The sequence below is a fragment of the Triticum urartu genome, chromosome 5 (assembly GCF_003073215.2).
Source record: "Triticum urartu cultivar G1812 chromosome 5, Tu2.1, whole genome shotgun sequence".
Classification (NCBI taxonomy): Eukaryota; Viridiplantae; Streptophyta; class Magnoliopsida; order Poales; family Poaceae; genus Triticum; species Triticum urartu.
The window spans coordinates 511,830,464-511,846,763 of record NC_053026.1 but is presented as its reverse complement, the minus strand read 5'-3'; positions in this window follow the sequence as shown (position 1 = coordinate 511,846,763).

Sequence of the window (16,300 nt, the reverse complement as noted above, 5' to 3'; positions counted from 1 at the left end):
GAGATACACTAGAAATATCACCTATAGTAAATTCAGTCCAAATTCAAATACTGTTCTTTGCTTCTAATCATGCACAGAAGACCCAGAAAAGGAGTGTCTAAAGAAAAGAAAAACACAAAGGTGATGTCAGTGTACAGGGCAGTGGAAATACTTCAACTGGGCAAACTATATTCACACTAGCATTTCAAAGAGCAAAGTTGCTTCAATACCTACAAATGTACAAGCTTGCAAACAACAATGTACTAGCAGGAAACAGATCACCACAATAACACCCATGACCTTATCCAGCATAGCAAAGAACAATACTCATGAAACAACCAAAAAGTGGAAACCTGCCAACTGATGTGGTCTCATTTGCTTTTCATGTCTTGGATGAATAGCAATGTCTAACGCAATGAGTTCTTCAGCGACTCTAACATCACCAACGGCAATATCGTCAGAATCCTTTCAACGCATTTCACAGAAATATGATCTTGACCTTGATGCCTGACATGAGGTAAACTCAATTCCAATGATACATTTAAATTTCATGAATGCCATGAAAAACATTGAAAATAATGATAAGCCAAAGTTCCATATTTGTTACTAAACCCATGTCATGCGCAATATTGCCAGGCAACATCATCTATCTATCTATTTATACTAAAAGCACAATATGGTAGAGATAGAAAAGTAGACTATAAATTCTCACAAAAAGGCAAAACATCCAACCGTTGGTTGAACAGACCAGCTTATTGATCAAATTTTTGCACAAACTATTCCATTTCAAAAAAAACATGTTTGAGCACAAACTGCATGAACCACATCCTACCATTGTTTATCCTCGCATACCTGACATTTTTATAATGCATGGCAACAATGCATCTAAAAAAGTGGTGCTTCCACTTTTGGAGAAGCAGGAAATAATAATCTGCCATGCTTCTGTTCTAGATTCTCGTTAACAAATCCAAACATGTATTAGTCTACAAAACAATATCTCAAATATCCCCGTTAAGCTAGAAAACAACCACAGAATTGACTATTAAGCTTCCCACAAATAATATTTGAACATAGGGCTATACTGCTACTGTAGACCTGTGTTTTTTGTAGACAAACAGAAAGCCAGGCATACACAAAGCCAACAAATAGACAATTGCATAAACTACAATCATAAGCATCAACAAAATCTATTGTATTAACTACTAGCATAAGCATCAACAAAATCTGAGACGATTCCATTTATCTATGCTAAACTACCACATCTATTACCATTGTCCCTTACACTTTTATATGAATCTCAAGGAACAAAACAAACAATTAATCTACATAGGCAGAGAAATGAGGAGTAAACAAGCACAAACCAAATTCAGGAAGTCAAGATTAATGCACATACCTCAGCGAAACACAAGGGCCTTCATATTATGGTTTCCCATTAGCATACAGAACTACAAAAGGCAGCAGATCAGCACTCCTCACTGTACACACAGGAGTCAGGCCAGGCAGAAGTTAGAATCGCATCACAATATCACATGGTCAAATTTGAGCACCAATATTTATCTTGTTTTTTTCAATCTTTTATGCATGGAAACACTACACCTAAAGAAGTGGTGCTTCCACTTTTGGACAAGCATCATACATGAAGTCGTTTATTCTTTACAATTTCTTCGACAAGAAACCCTAGCTGCCCTCTGCCTCCGACCAACGATCCGTTGTTGCGGCGCGGAGGGGAGAGGATTCTCTTTATCATCCTTTGTGCACTAGGTTTTGGTCCATGATGGCGGTGTCATCTCGAATAAAAGTCCTCCGGCTCCAATCCCATCTCGGTGATGCCTGTTGCGGCGTTGTTGAGGTGCCTAGAAGTTTTCATCTCCATTTTTCGTTATGGACGACGGGCTGGTTATTTGTGTTGTCCGTCAGCATGGATCCATGTGCATCGTCAAGGCAACATCGTGTTCTTTACCAACCTATTCTCTCAAGCCTTTGCAAGCAAGAACGCCGACTTGGTCTGACGATGCTAGCCCCGATGGCATCTTGACACTAGTCTAGTTAGGGTGGCCCAGCCCTTCTCTTGAGCCCGAGATATAACTAAATGTGTATCGCCATGCAATTATATGCAGGCTAAATTAGAAGGTAAGCATTGGACTACCCGAACTACATGTCAACATGGTCCTTAGATGCAGAAAGACTGTTTTGATTTGATCCAGTAATTCCATACAAAAGGGTCCTAGTTCTATGTAGTCAAATCTGAATGGCAAAACAAACAACACTTTACTGGCTGTACCAACTACCAAGATAGCATACCAGTACTAATGAGGGTCCTATTGTTTACCATTGCAAATTAAAAGATGTACACACAAAATCTACAGGTCTTCAAAGCTACTATGTTTAACTGTGGACAGCCATTGGCCTTTATACAAAGTCTCCAGCATGATGTCTTGTCATACAAAATAAATAGATTGCCAAACAATGTTCAGTTTATGTTGAAATAAGCGCATGACATGACCAGAGCGGAGAATACATTAGAGGCATCCAGATAAGGCATGATGGGAAAATAGCTCTGTGCAGAAAGAATCCAACAGCTAAATTAGTGTGTCTACTATAATGCATTAAGGCATATTCGAATAACCAGAGGATTGCACAAAGAATACACTAATATAATCACAATAGTAAACTGACAGGGAAATGTAAGTGGGATATGGCAATGACTTGAATCAAACATACTGGTCTTTGTGTAGACAAACCAAACATCCATTTAACTACTATGTCATGCAATCTAATCCAATCCAATTCAAATTCATGGATAAATTTGAAAAACATTGCAAGGTCAAATTGATGGGCAAATAGGTTCATGTTTTTCGGGTCATGGCCAAATAATTTCCTCTGAACTAACGCACACTCAACATTTCTGCTTGAGTTGCACATTTGTACGGAGCAGACGCAGTGTCGCACCATCTGAGAATAATTTTACAGAGCTAGCATCTCCTACTTTTGTTCTTTCTAGAATAAACATGGAAAGATGCATCATTTTCTTAGAAGAAGAGCCAAAGCGGCTGATACAACGTTTTTCGGCCTACTGTGCTAACCTGCGGGATTAGCAACCAAAATTGGCAATTTCTATTGACAAATGCAGTGACAGCTGACAAGAGAAGTATACAGAAACTAAGGGACGATTGCGGCTTGCCTCAGCTCCCTAGCGGCTGCTGCTTCACCCGTGGTGCGGGTGCGGCCATGCGCCACGACGCTGCCTGTTGCTCAGCCTCCCAACCATCCTCCTACGTGGCGCGCTCTCGCCATCGCTGACCGCAAATACGATGCCACACTGCACCTGCCGCCGCCATCTCCCTCTCCATCTCCTAGAGGGGCCCTCTGTGTGCGCCCACCCGTCAGACAGCAGTGGCTCTCAGTGGGCTTTCCCGACTAGGCCTCCATAATGTACATCTAACACAATTAAGAGGCCCAATACCAACCTCAAACACCATCACCATTAAGGCTCATCATCTCGCCATCTTCCTCCTCAGCTCGAATCCTCCCATGCCCCATTCTAAACAAAAAATGACTCCTTGCCGTTTCCTCCTTCCTCGCCGGCGGCACGGTTGGACAGAGAGATCCCCTACTATCTGCCACGGGCGGCAGGTACACGCACCCGCCACCAATGAGTCCACAGTACGGCACAATACAACCAAAAAGATCTTCACAATTCCCAAGCATCCACTGGAAATCAGGACGCTCGGCGGGCAGTTCCACACATCCCTCCCCTGCCAACGCGAGCCTCGCCCAAAACCGCAAGGAATCCTACCACCCCAACCCCGTGCGGCGCCCACACACAAAGGAACATGGATCGAGAGTCATGTCATATGGTTACTTGGTTGGCCGAAGTGTGATGGACACAATTGTGGCAATTTAGCCAAAAGAGCATGACAGGTGGGCTAGGTGACTAAGTGATTATGAAGCGAACACAATCGATCTTGCCTGAGTAACCCAACAACAGAAAACATCATTGGACCAAACAGAACTTTGCTTATCTTCAAGATAAGCAGCGTAAAGACCACCAGGCACATGCCATGTCATGGCCCTTGTGTAATCCACAATAAAACTATATTGATGTAATATGCCCACCAAACAGAAACCTTTTACTTTTGTAAAATATTGGTGATATGAAACCTTCAGTTGCTCATAACTGTATTGTATGGGCCACGCAGATACATGATAAGTTACGGTACAAAATGACAAACTAGAGCATCTCATACAACATTTAACTTTAAATAACCAATTCCAGTTCTAATATAGGCTCGTCATAGTGTATCAGGTAAAGCCTGAAAAACAATTTAATCAAGTTGTCCATTCCCACCCATGAGGTAACATAAGCAAGGAAGAATTTGCAAATTGATGGTTTCAGATTGATATATAAGAAACTAAGACCCACAAGGTTTATCGCCTAGCACGAGCCATCAGTTTACCTTGGACGGACCAGGAAGGAACTGGAGGTCCAATTTGACTGAGTATCGGTCATGCATGTCAAACAAATAACCTGCAAAAAGAAGCGCCATTGTTTATTTCAAGCCGACAACCAAACAGGTGTCAAATTCGTGCTATAACACTGACATATTTTGGGATAGTGAGACACAAACAAAATAAGGGATTATGCTAACTGTAGAAAGTATGAAATCAATCATCTAGGGAACAAAGTTGATGCACTAAAATACTAAAAAAGGAAAAATAGTAGTAGCAATACAAGGCACTTGTCTCAATATTCAGGTAAAAGTTATCTGGCAGATGCTGGATATGAAATGAATAAATGCTACACTTATATTTGCAAGATGTGTGATATATAAACAATAGTTAACACGCAACCTACTGGAAGTGAAACATGGCAGAAAAGAATACAGCAAAGGGATGTATTCTCTATTCTGCATGCAGATTCTAGCATGTAAACTCTAGCTCAGTAAGAACAGGAAAGTTGTGCAAACAAACAATGAAACAATCACCAAGGGTTGACAACTGTCGTAAGTACTTATGTAATAATCACAACTTAGGCACACAATGATATTGATACAAAGGATGTGCAGACCAAAGCTCAAAAGAATTGGTAACGTAAGTAGAAGGTATAGAATACTAGTAGAATTTAAGGGACACAGTTTCGGCTGACAATGATGTTATATTCACCTTGCAGATACTTCATGGCAGAGAAGGCTTGTGCAGGAGTTTCAAAGTCAACATAAGCTATTACATGTCGATTATTATATCCTGTGTTGACCAGCCTTACTGCACAGAACCCAGTAAAAGGGAGAAATATATCTAGAGAAGCAAGAGTCAAGTAGGTGAAGCACTAAATGGTGCAAGCTAAAACACAAAAGGAAAGACTGAGACACAAGATTGGTAAGAACGTAAACATACAACATAGTTCCCTTATTAATAAAATGACAAATAAACTCAAAATAATAATGGCAAAGGATACGTGCAAGTTCCCGTCTAGTACAGTTGGGTGGGAAACCTTCAACATGTAGGGTGCTTGATGCGTCTAAAGGAACATGTGGCTCATAAGAACCAACAGAAGGCATCTGTAAAGATGCACCAGGTCAAATAAAATAATCCACTACTTCACATTTACTTATGAAGCTGCTAGTCTTAATGAGGAACAAGGAATTATTGTGTTACCTCATTGTTTATGTAAGGCCCATAAGGCAGTCCCGTCGATTCATCAAATCCAGCCATTTCCAGCTCAAAACCAGTCATTCACGGTCCAAAAGGCATGTCTACAGAAGGGTGTAATAACTAAATTATATGCATGTATATGTTACTGAGAATGAATGAACTTCTAAAAGCCATTGAGCGCCACGTGACTCATGATTGCTAACAATCAGGGCTAAAGGGGGATGGATCCCTCCCTTAACTGCCCACTGTTAGGTAGAAGTGAGACCACTCCACCAATAAACGCGGATAGCACCCAAGCAGATAGGTAGAAGTGGGACCGCTCCACGAATAAACATGGATAGCACCCAAGTGGAGTCCCCATGGGGATTCAAACACAGATATGTAGGTTCAACAACCTGAACTCCTACCATTGGGCTAGCGCTCAGTTCTCAACTCATGATTGCTTGAAATTATTAATTATACCTACCATTTAAAAAGCAAGCCCGATAAAAATAAACAGAACAGCATTAACTAAAGTGTGGATCTAACTATATCACATATATCAAGAAATGAACATCTGGAGAGGGGGAAAAGGCAATCTCGTTGTTACGGCATTACCAATGTGAAAGGGATTTAAATAAGTTTAAAAAATGACGAGCATGTCAACGTTTCAGTATTGTTTGCTAATGATGACCTCATTTGTCATCTATGAGGTTAAAATGGACATATGCACGCTGATTTTTCATAACACGCATTAATAGAACAGCATTAACTAAAGTGTGGATCTAGCTATATCACAGATCAAGAAAGGGACATCTGGAGAGGGGGAAAAGGCAATCTCACTATTACAGCATTACCAATGTGAAAACGGTTTAAATAAGTTAAAAATGACGAGCATATCAACGTTTCAGTATCGTTTGCTAATGATGACCTCATTTGTCATCTATGAGGTTGAAATGGACATATGCACGCTGATTTTTCAAAACACGCGTTAACATGAGAGCATTAACTGAAGTGTGGATCTAACTATATCACATATCAAGAAAGGGACATCTGGAGAGGGGGAAAGGCAATCTCACTGTTACGGCGTTACCAATGTGAAAAGGGTTTAAACAAGTTAAAAAAAGAGGAGCATATCATCTACGAGGTTTTAATGGACATATGCACGCTGATTTTTCATAACAAGCATTAAAGATATTCACACGCATTGATAAATATACGGGACTTTGTGAGATGACAAAAATCTAAGCTGCCAACTGAAGAGATGGTGATTTATTTAACCTATCATGCAGCTCAGCGATGACAACAAATATACAACTAATGCCCAAATGGCAATTAGTCATACTCAACAAAATATTGGAAGGGTACTAATAGGAAAGAGGAGCTAGCTTTATTAAACTATTAATTGCTGCGTCAAAAGTAAGGGTGTGACCGTGCTACGACGCAGCAGCATGCAAAACCTAAGCTAGATCGACCAGATTGACATAAGCACTCTTGACCAATTCAAAATTCTAAAGATTTATAATATATTTGGTCATATGATGTCCATTTCAAAGCTCTTTAGAACAATAGTAGAAATATGTGCTGTCGGTTTTGCGCCAATGTTTTTAGCATAGCAAAAGCTGGGTAACACTTAATCCACATGACAAAATGCTACCAACACCATAGAGAGAAAAATCCCAGAACTGTATCCTATAACTATCCTACTTATGTCCTCAATTCTCATTAACAAATCCAAACCTTCAGTCTAGAAACCTGATGCCGTGATGCTTAAAAACAGGTGCAATCTAACAATCAACAACATCTCGATTATCGATGTTGAACCATGCATAAGAGAAACAACCACAGCGTTGACCATTAAGCTTCCCAGAAAAATCAAAGATATGTCTGTAGCCATATGCTTTTTACATAGACATAACCAAAAGCCTAACCGTACATATGGCCAACAAACAGACAATTGTATAAGCTACCAACATAATAATAATAATAATAATAATAATAATAATAATAATAATAATGATAATAAACTATTGTATAAACTACAACCATAAGCATCAACAAAATCTACTCGATAAACTACAACCATAAGCATCAAAAAATCTGATAAGGTTGCATTTCTCTTTGCTAAACTTTTATATGAATCTGCAGGAACAAAACAAAGAATTAATCTAACAGAGGCAGAGCATTGAGGAGTAAGCACAAACCAAAGTAGTCACTATGGTGACGCTTGAGAGGAGGGGGGCCAGCTGGCAAAGGCGGCTGTGCCACCATGTGTACGGCCTGTGGGTGATGCAGCGCCGCCACCGGTGGAGGTCTGGCACACAACAGCGGCTGGCCCATCATGTAATCGGCATGTGGAGGCTGCTGCACCGTCATTGGTGAAGCGACATCATAGAAGGACGGAGGTGCCATCATGGATGGAGGACCCCCGGGGAAAGGCAGAGGTGCCATCACAGGTCTGCCTTGTAGGGGCACGGTCATGAGCAGCTCCCGCAGGGGCATCGGCACCACCGTGTTTGCCCGTTGCATCACCGGGGGTCCTTGCAGGGGCGTCGGAGCCATCATGTTCACGCCTTGGACCGTCTTCATCACAGGCGCGCCTAGTGGCGGCGGCGGCGGGGGCGGCAGCACCGTCAAAGACCCTTGCTCGGTTGGGAGGGCCCCAGGAGCGCCATACAACCCCGCCACCGCCGCGCTGGCCTGGTGGACTGGGTTGGCGGCGAGCACCGGAGAGTTGGGGTTGGCCACGGCAGCCTGGTGGACCGGGTCGGCGGCGGGCGCGGGCGAGTTGGGGGCGGCGACGGAATCCTGGTGGACCGGATGTGCGGCGGACGCAGATGAATTGCGAGCGGCCATCTCTGGCGGCTGGTGGCGGAGAGAGCAGGACGTGCCGGATCTACTCGCCGGAGTGGGTTAGGGTTTCGGGGGCCGGCGGCGAGTGTGGGTCGGAGGAGGCGCGGGCTACGGCTAGGAAAACGAGGCATCCTTATATACGACGGTGCGTGCTCCGAGTTGCCGATTTTGGCATCCGGCTGTGGCATCGGGGTCGCCGTTGAGGAAGGAAACGCGGAGACGGCGATGTGCCTGGCGAGTGTTGAGCGCGCGGTGGCGGCAGTGCGAAATGGGTGCGAGGGTTTCGCGTGCTGGGCCTGGGTGGGTTTCTGGTGCAAACTCTGTGGGCCCAGAGTGCAGGTTTTCGACTGTCCATGGCACAGAATTGGATACCGACCCTCACAAAAACAGGAGGGCGATGCGAGGCACCGGGGCATCGGCCGAAAGTTTTGGCCGGTCTTGCCCAGCCCTTGGATGCGAGCCCGCGTGGCCATTGGATGCAGCAAAAAAAAGATTCGTCCTAGGCTTCTTCTACTTCGGGTTAGATCTGCAGCTCCTGCTCGGTGTCCTCGTCGCCGCACCTCCAATCCCCTCTGGTGGTCGTCCTCGTCGCCGGTCTCCGTCCTCGTCGCCGGCTCGTGGCCCTCGCCCCCGGTCGCCGTCCCTGTTGCCGCCAGGTCGCTGTCCTTGCCCCCGCTTGCCGATCTCCGTCCGTGTTGCTGCACGGTCGTCGTCCTCGCCCCCGGTCGCCGTCCTCGTCGCCCCCGGTCACCGTCCTCGTCGCCCCCGGTCGCCATCCTCGTCGCCCCCGGTCGCCATCCTTGCCGCCCCCGGTCGCCGGTCGCCATCCTCGTTGCCACCGGTCGTTCGGCCGGCTCCCCTGGTTGAAACTTTTTTGTCATTATCGCTTGAAGCTTTTTCTCCTGGCAGTTGAAGCTTTTTCATTGCCGTTTGAAGCTTTTTCCACCATTGAAGCTTTTTCCCGCGGTGGAAGATTTTTTCTCATGCCACTCTTGAAACTTTTCCTCTAGCTGGATGATGCTTTTCCACAAAAGGTTTAAGCATTTTATTCCTTGGTGGAAGCTAGACACTTGACTAGTTCCAGCAAAAAACGATGTCGGCTGTAGCAAAAAACGATACCGGATGTAGTGAAATCTGTTGGTCCAGCAAAAAACAGATGTCGTTGTAGCAAAAAAGCCCGCTAGATGCAGCTCCGATGCATGTCACCGCTTGTTGTAGCATCTGTCACCGCATCGGTTGTAGCAAAAAACGAGGCTGTTGCAACAAAAATGTCGTCCTCGTCGTCGCCGGTCACACCTCTGTTGTAAAAAAGCGTCATGACCACATGAATGGATGTAGCAAAACACACAGATGGTAGTAGCAAAAAATTGACATGATTGTAGCTTTTCTCTCAATGGTTGAAGCTTTCCCCTCTATGGTGGAAGCTTTTCTGTAAACGATTGAAACTTTTTTCGTTTTGAGCAGCGTTTGGGTGAAATCTTCCTCTATCATTCGGTTGCAGCAAAATCACAGAGAGACGCCATGGCCGTCGTCGAGGAAGATTTGTCAATCTCTGGTTGAAGCTTTTTCATCTGCGGGTTGAAGCTTTTTGTCAAACGGTTGTAACTTTTCCTGTATTTTGTTGTCTGGTTGAAGCTTTTTTATCTACTGGATGTAGCTTTTTGTGTCCATGGTTGTAGCACGGGAATACGCCGTTTGCAACTCTCCCAGTACCACGGTTGTAGCTCTTCCCTATGGCCATGGTTGTAGCACGGGCATCTCGGTCCTCCCGACGTTTTGCCTGACGCCGGTTGCAACAAAAGGGGAAGAGAGGAGGAGGAAAAGGGAAGAGAGGGAGAAGGAAGAAAAAAGAGGTGGGAATGCGAGCGGGGCTGCAACCTCTATATCCATGGCCAACGGCGAGCTGCTCCACGCGCTACAATGAAGGAGGCGAGATAGGATCAGACGGAGGCGGAAGGAAGAAGAAGCAAAGAAAAAGAAAAAAAAGTAAAAAACGTTTGGGTCAACTAAGCGCGCGTGTGCCAGCGTGTCCCGCGCGTGAAAAAAAGGAAGCGATCGGCCAAGCGCTTCGTCCGGCGCACCGTACCCAAACACTTACCAAAACAAAATTGAATACCGAGGGACAGCTAAAACGACCAATTGTATCCACTGTCCAAACCCCGCCCACTCGTGTATACCAAGGGAGCTCATCGAGAGTGCTACGGCGTCATGGAGGGAGTAACTTGTTCGCTCGATTTTTCACCCCTTTTGACGCAGAACATCTACTCAGAATTCCACTATGCACTAGTAGAATCTCAGACTTTTGGGCGCGGAACAAAAAACATCGAGGCATATTTATAGTCCGCTCGGCCTACCGCATGATTGTGAGAACAAAACTTAACATAGAAGAATGGCTTGAAGAAAGGGTAGGCTCATCTCACACTACTTCAAAAAACAGTGAGTGGAATTCGATATGGAATGTTTAGGTTTCATCAAAACTTCAAGTGTTCATTTGGTGACTAGCGCAACACTCAATTTCATCTGGCGAAGTGCTTCATCGCAGGAACATGGCTACCGCGGGAGCATGAGCTCCGTGTGGGGCGCATGATACCTGGCGGCATGCTGTTTTAAGTTGTCCCATGTCCCGTTGTACCTAGGCCCTATCTTTGGATCCCGGGGTCGAACAGTTGAGTATGAACCAGAAGGAGAATGCAAGGCATTGTATCTTCACCATGCATGCCACTCTTCAGACTAACGATTTTGTTCGGCTTATGGTCACATTATGGGTGCTTTGGGGGGCTCGAAGATAAGCTCGACAAAAAGGTATATTTCAAAGCCCCCGTGCTATCAATGGTTTCATCACATTTTACCTGGAGGAAATTCAAAGGTTGGCAAAACCTATGCGAACTGCTTCTACTTGGGTTGCACCAACTAATAATAGGTGGTTATCCTCTCTAGTAAGCTTTTTGGAAGTGAACGTTGATGCCACAGTTGGACAGAGTGGAACTCATGGGGCAGTGATGACAATGAGCAGAGATTAAAATGGGGTGTTCAAAGGAGCCTCGACAATTGTCTTCCCTACTATTTCAGACCCAACTACACTTGAAACTATGGCGTGAGAGAGGCATTGGCTCTTTCAGAAGATCTTTACAATCAATGCATACATGTGGCCTCCTATTGCAAGATTGTGGTGGACGAAGTCAGGAGTGGAAGTTGCGCACAATATGGTGCAATCATTCGGGAAATCAATAACGTGCTAGTGATGTTATTTCATGTAATATGGTCCATGAATTTAGGAGTTCAAACTATGAAACTCACAGTCTAGCGAAGCATCAAGCATGCATTAACTTTAGGGGTTGGCCACCATGTTTGGTTAGGTTAGCCCAGTAAATTTCCTTTCATCCTTGTAAACGTTGTGATGAATTAATAAAGCTTCGTGAGATTTTCTCAAAAAAATTAACTTGTCTAAAAAAAGTAGATTTGGCTAAAAAAAGTAAAATTGCCTCAAAAATAGAAAATGTTCTTAAAAATGGGAACATGGTACCCTGCAGCCGATTGAACGTCGGTCGTGATCTGGTGGTTTTTTCTGATGTTGCATGCATTCGTCCAACACGTTACAATCTCATATTTGTTTGCTCCAAGCATACAATGATCTGCTGCTCTAGGTGTCAGCTTCAAATGTTGCATTCATGTTGCAGTTTGTTTTTTGCATTGATGCAAGCATTAGCTTGTATGTTGAATACGTGCACCAATAGAGATTTGTGAACTTTTGGCTTTTTGTGAGACCGGATGAAACCTCTCGGTGGGACTGAACGATGATGACCTAAGCACTTTCACACTTCGGTGTCACCAATTGAAACCACTTGAAAATTTCGATTGAATTTCAATTGGCAATAGAAGGTTGGCAAGTGCTCTTCGGTGGGACCGAAGGGCCATCTCGGTGAGACCGAGGCGCTATGGTTTAAAAAGTGTATCTCGATGGGTCCGGCTACATGTGCTTCAGTGGGACCGAGAATGACTTTAGATTTAGGAGATAGATGAATGTGAGGGTGTGATTGAGAATTTTGGAGCAATATCTCTAAGCACTTAAGCAGTTACACCATAATAATCCTACATCTACGTAAGGCTTACAAAGACTAACGTAACCTTCCTAACTAATTAACTTTGCCCCCTGATTTTCGGGTGGGTGGGGCCCCTTCCTCCCCTTTCTCCAACACTAGTTACCCACGTTGCACTTAACATAAAACATGTAACATTTTTTACTTAAGTGTAGCATTACCCATTACACCATGATCAAAACCTCATCCTCTTTTAATAATATTGGCTTTCCTATGGGCTCAATGTGATCTTAGATCACTAAACCATAAATTTAGAGTCTTGAAGTTTTGTCAATATCATTCCTTAGCATTTTGTTGGTCCACATTCACATCACATTGCCATACCTAAATTGAACTTTCCTGAAATATTCTTTGAGTAGGCATTAGTTCAGTGATGTTGTTATGAATTACCAAAATCATCCGGGGATTAGTTGCACTTTCACTTGCGACCCGCGCTGCCGTGCACCACCTCAACGCCGCCATACACACGAACGAGGCACCACATCTGGCCACCTCACGCCTCAGAGCATGTGATGGCGAGACAATGGAGGCTTGGGTGGAAAGGTGTGGCAACGAATAGGGTTTTCGCCCCTGAGTCGGTAGGGAGAGAGACACGGGTGGGGGAGGGCATCAATTAGTGCGTGTTACATGGACAAAATGATAAGAGGACAATAGATAGACATAAGCAACCCCCTTGTGGTTCCCTCCTCATTTTGTACCACCATGGATCATTGTTTATGTTCTTCGAGACTAGGGATTGTTTTTTTAGCTCCAAATCTAGCTCACCCAATTATATGAGAGAGACATGCCACTTCTGAACCTTTACAGTTCAGCTAAAGAACTCCAATGTCCAAACATTCTCTTCAACACCCTCTCGATGGGCAGCAACAACCGCGTTGTTGAACTTGAGCAACTTTTTGGCCCTACACAACCTCATGACGCCATGCCAACCGACACCGAGCGCTGACAGCCCAGCAGCAACGCCGAACGCCCTCCACCCGGCCACCACACAGACATAGGCCAGGAAAGCCGACGGCACGGCACACATGGCCACAAGCACACACAGCAATAGTGGCACATGGTAGGGGCGCTTCAGCATCAGGTGCTTGGCACGGAGCCAGAAGGAGGTGAACTCGAGCAACGTGCCCAAGCTATATAGGAAGTTGGCGACATAATCGAAGCCAAGGAAGGAGACGGTGATCATGACAACGGTCGATGCGGCGATGGCGACCCACGGGATCCCGGTGTAGGAGGTGCGGCGAGCAAAAACAGCCGGGAGGAGGCTGAGTTCCGCCATCCCGAGGAGCTAGAATGAGCCACTGCTCATCTGGGCTTTAAACATGCCGGTGGAGGAGATTGCCACCTTCCAATACTTGAGCCATGGGCCCCCTATGGTGCTTGCCAGAATAGACAAAATTATATTTCCTTTGAAGGAGCAAAATAAAGATAGTCAGATCATAAACTGCCTTGGTTGTATTCAGCACGGCTTGATTCTAGAACAAGCATCTCTACAGTTTTATTATGTCCCCTAAAATAACATATCTACGGTTTTATGTCTCAAGAAGGCATTAAAATATTGGTTTGCTAATACTAAGTTGCCGAAGTTTTTCTTATGTCTCCAAAAAAAAGGGCAACTAGGTGGAAATGTATGTGGTGCACTTTTCACTAAACTAAACTCAAATAGTACAAAGTTGTACTAAAGCAGTATCAATTAATATTGATCGAAGGGAGTATCACATTTTAGAATTGCAGGCATAGAAAACCCTAGTCAACTTTGATATAGAATCCAATACTCCAAAGTGGACTTACAGGCAAAATCCATATATCGCCCTCTTTGCGCTCACTCTTCAAAGTCATGATATTTTTAAAATATATTAAATAGTGTTCGTCGTGATTTAACATGTACACTTGCAACATTTGGTGGAACAACATACTACGTGTCTCAGATGGAAAAACAATAAACCTAGAATTTGAGTAGTCAATATATATAAGTTATCCAGGCACGCAAAATAAGTGTTTTTTACTATGCAAGTGTACATTTTATATCATGGGAACATCGATGAAACTTTGCAAAATTAACATCTTTCTGGAGTAAGCAAAGAGAAGAAACTATGGATTTTGTGTAAAACCCTCTGCAAACTCTGAGAGCATATATTTTATACATTTTTTTTGCATAAACCCATTAATATAAAATAGTATAATCACTAAAGTTAAGCTAGATGCACATCATAAAAGTAGAATTTCCCTGATTAGCAATTTCACAGAAGAAAAACATGTTTCAGAAATGTGACGTATACCCTCATGTAAGGAGACCGTTGTATAAGCCCAACAATATCGACCAAGAAAAAAACTAGGCACAGATACAAAGGAATATGAGCGGCGGCAGCAAGTATATATATTTATTTGCAAGGAGGCGGCAGTACGTATATTGATACATAGATATCCTATGTTTTTGTCTCTAATGTATAAGATAGATGATTGCTATTACCTTCGTCTCAAGATATAAGACGTTTGTGTCGGCACATGATAAAAAACAAAGGAAGCAAAGGAGAATGAGAACAAACAAAATGATGAAAAACTTTTGCCCCACAACGATAAGAACAACCTGTAATAATTCTGATACTAAGCGGCATTTGTACGTGCCTGCGGCGTCGGCCAAGTAGCCATTGACCCAGGTATCCGGCGGTGCGTCCGGCAGCAGGTAACTGATAGCGATCATACAACCGCTACTGCCAGCGCCCGGGTGAACGTCCGCTCCGGCCGCTCCACCTTGCCGGCCATGGTGCTTGCGCTATCCCACTAGTCGAGGTTCCAGAACATTATGGGACGGGGGAAGTACATGGCAGTTCCTACTGCCGGTTTTTTGAACTTCTCAAAGGCTTTCAACTTATGAACGATTTCTTTTTGCTTGGGACTGAGTTTCAAGAAGACACTGAAGGATACTAGGCCAGGTAGTTTATCCAAGATATCACCCTTGTAGTAGTGAAGCACGTATTTTGTTAGTTCTCCGAGACTTCTAATAACATGTGCTTTCCTTGTGAAGTTATCGTCATTGCAGCAGGGTCTCTTTGACTGACTTGGTGAATTTATCAGTGACTCCTTTTGAAATCCTGCGAGCTGATATTGATACTTGACTCATTATACAGTCAAGATGATACTATCTTAAAAAACTTTGGGCGTACAAGGTTCAAGATGTTGAACACTTCTGCGACGTGATTCTGAGAAAGTGTATCAGATAGGACTAACATGGAGTATGTACTCTGCGTAGTGATTCTAGCACATTAGTCGACTCATTCCAAGCTGTATGGCCCTCATCCATTATAAGTAGGTTAGGGAACATAAGCAACATGTTCCAGAAGCTGCAACGGTGCACCCCCATCACTGTCAATGATCCAAGAGAACCGAGTGTATCCAACCATGAGGATACTCCTATTGGCTTGCCAAGAGTTAAGGATTTCCAACTGATCTGCTTTGTCACCCTTGACAAATACAAATCATACAGTAGTATGTCCTCCACTTGCCACCGTTGAAATTCCCTTTTTCATGTACCTAATATGCCTTTAGGAAGTACAACAGGAGGCCTTCCAGAGGGATACTTTGCCAGGAAGCTCTGAATGAAACTAATCAGCATAAATGTTTTCCCCGAACCAGGGGTATGAGCTAGAATGGTACCTCCTGATTTGTCAGAGACTAAATTTTTAAACAGAAAGTGGAAACCTGCCAACTGATGTGCTCTCATCTGCTTTTCATGTCTTGGATGA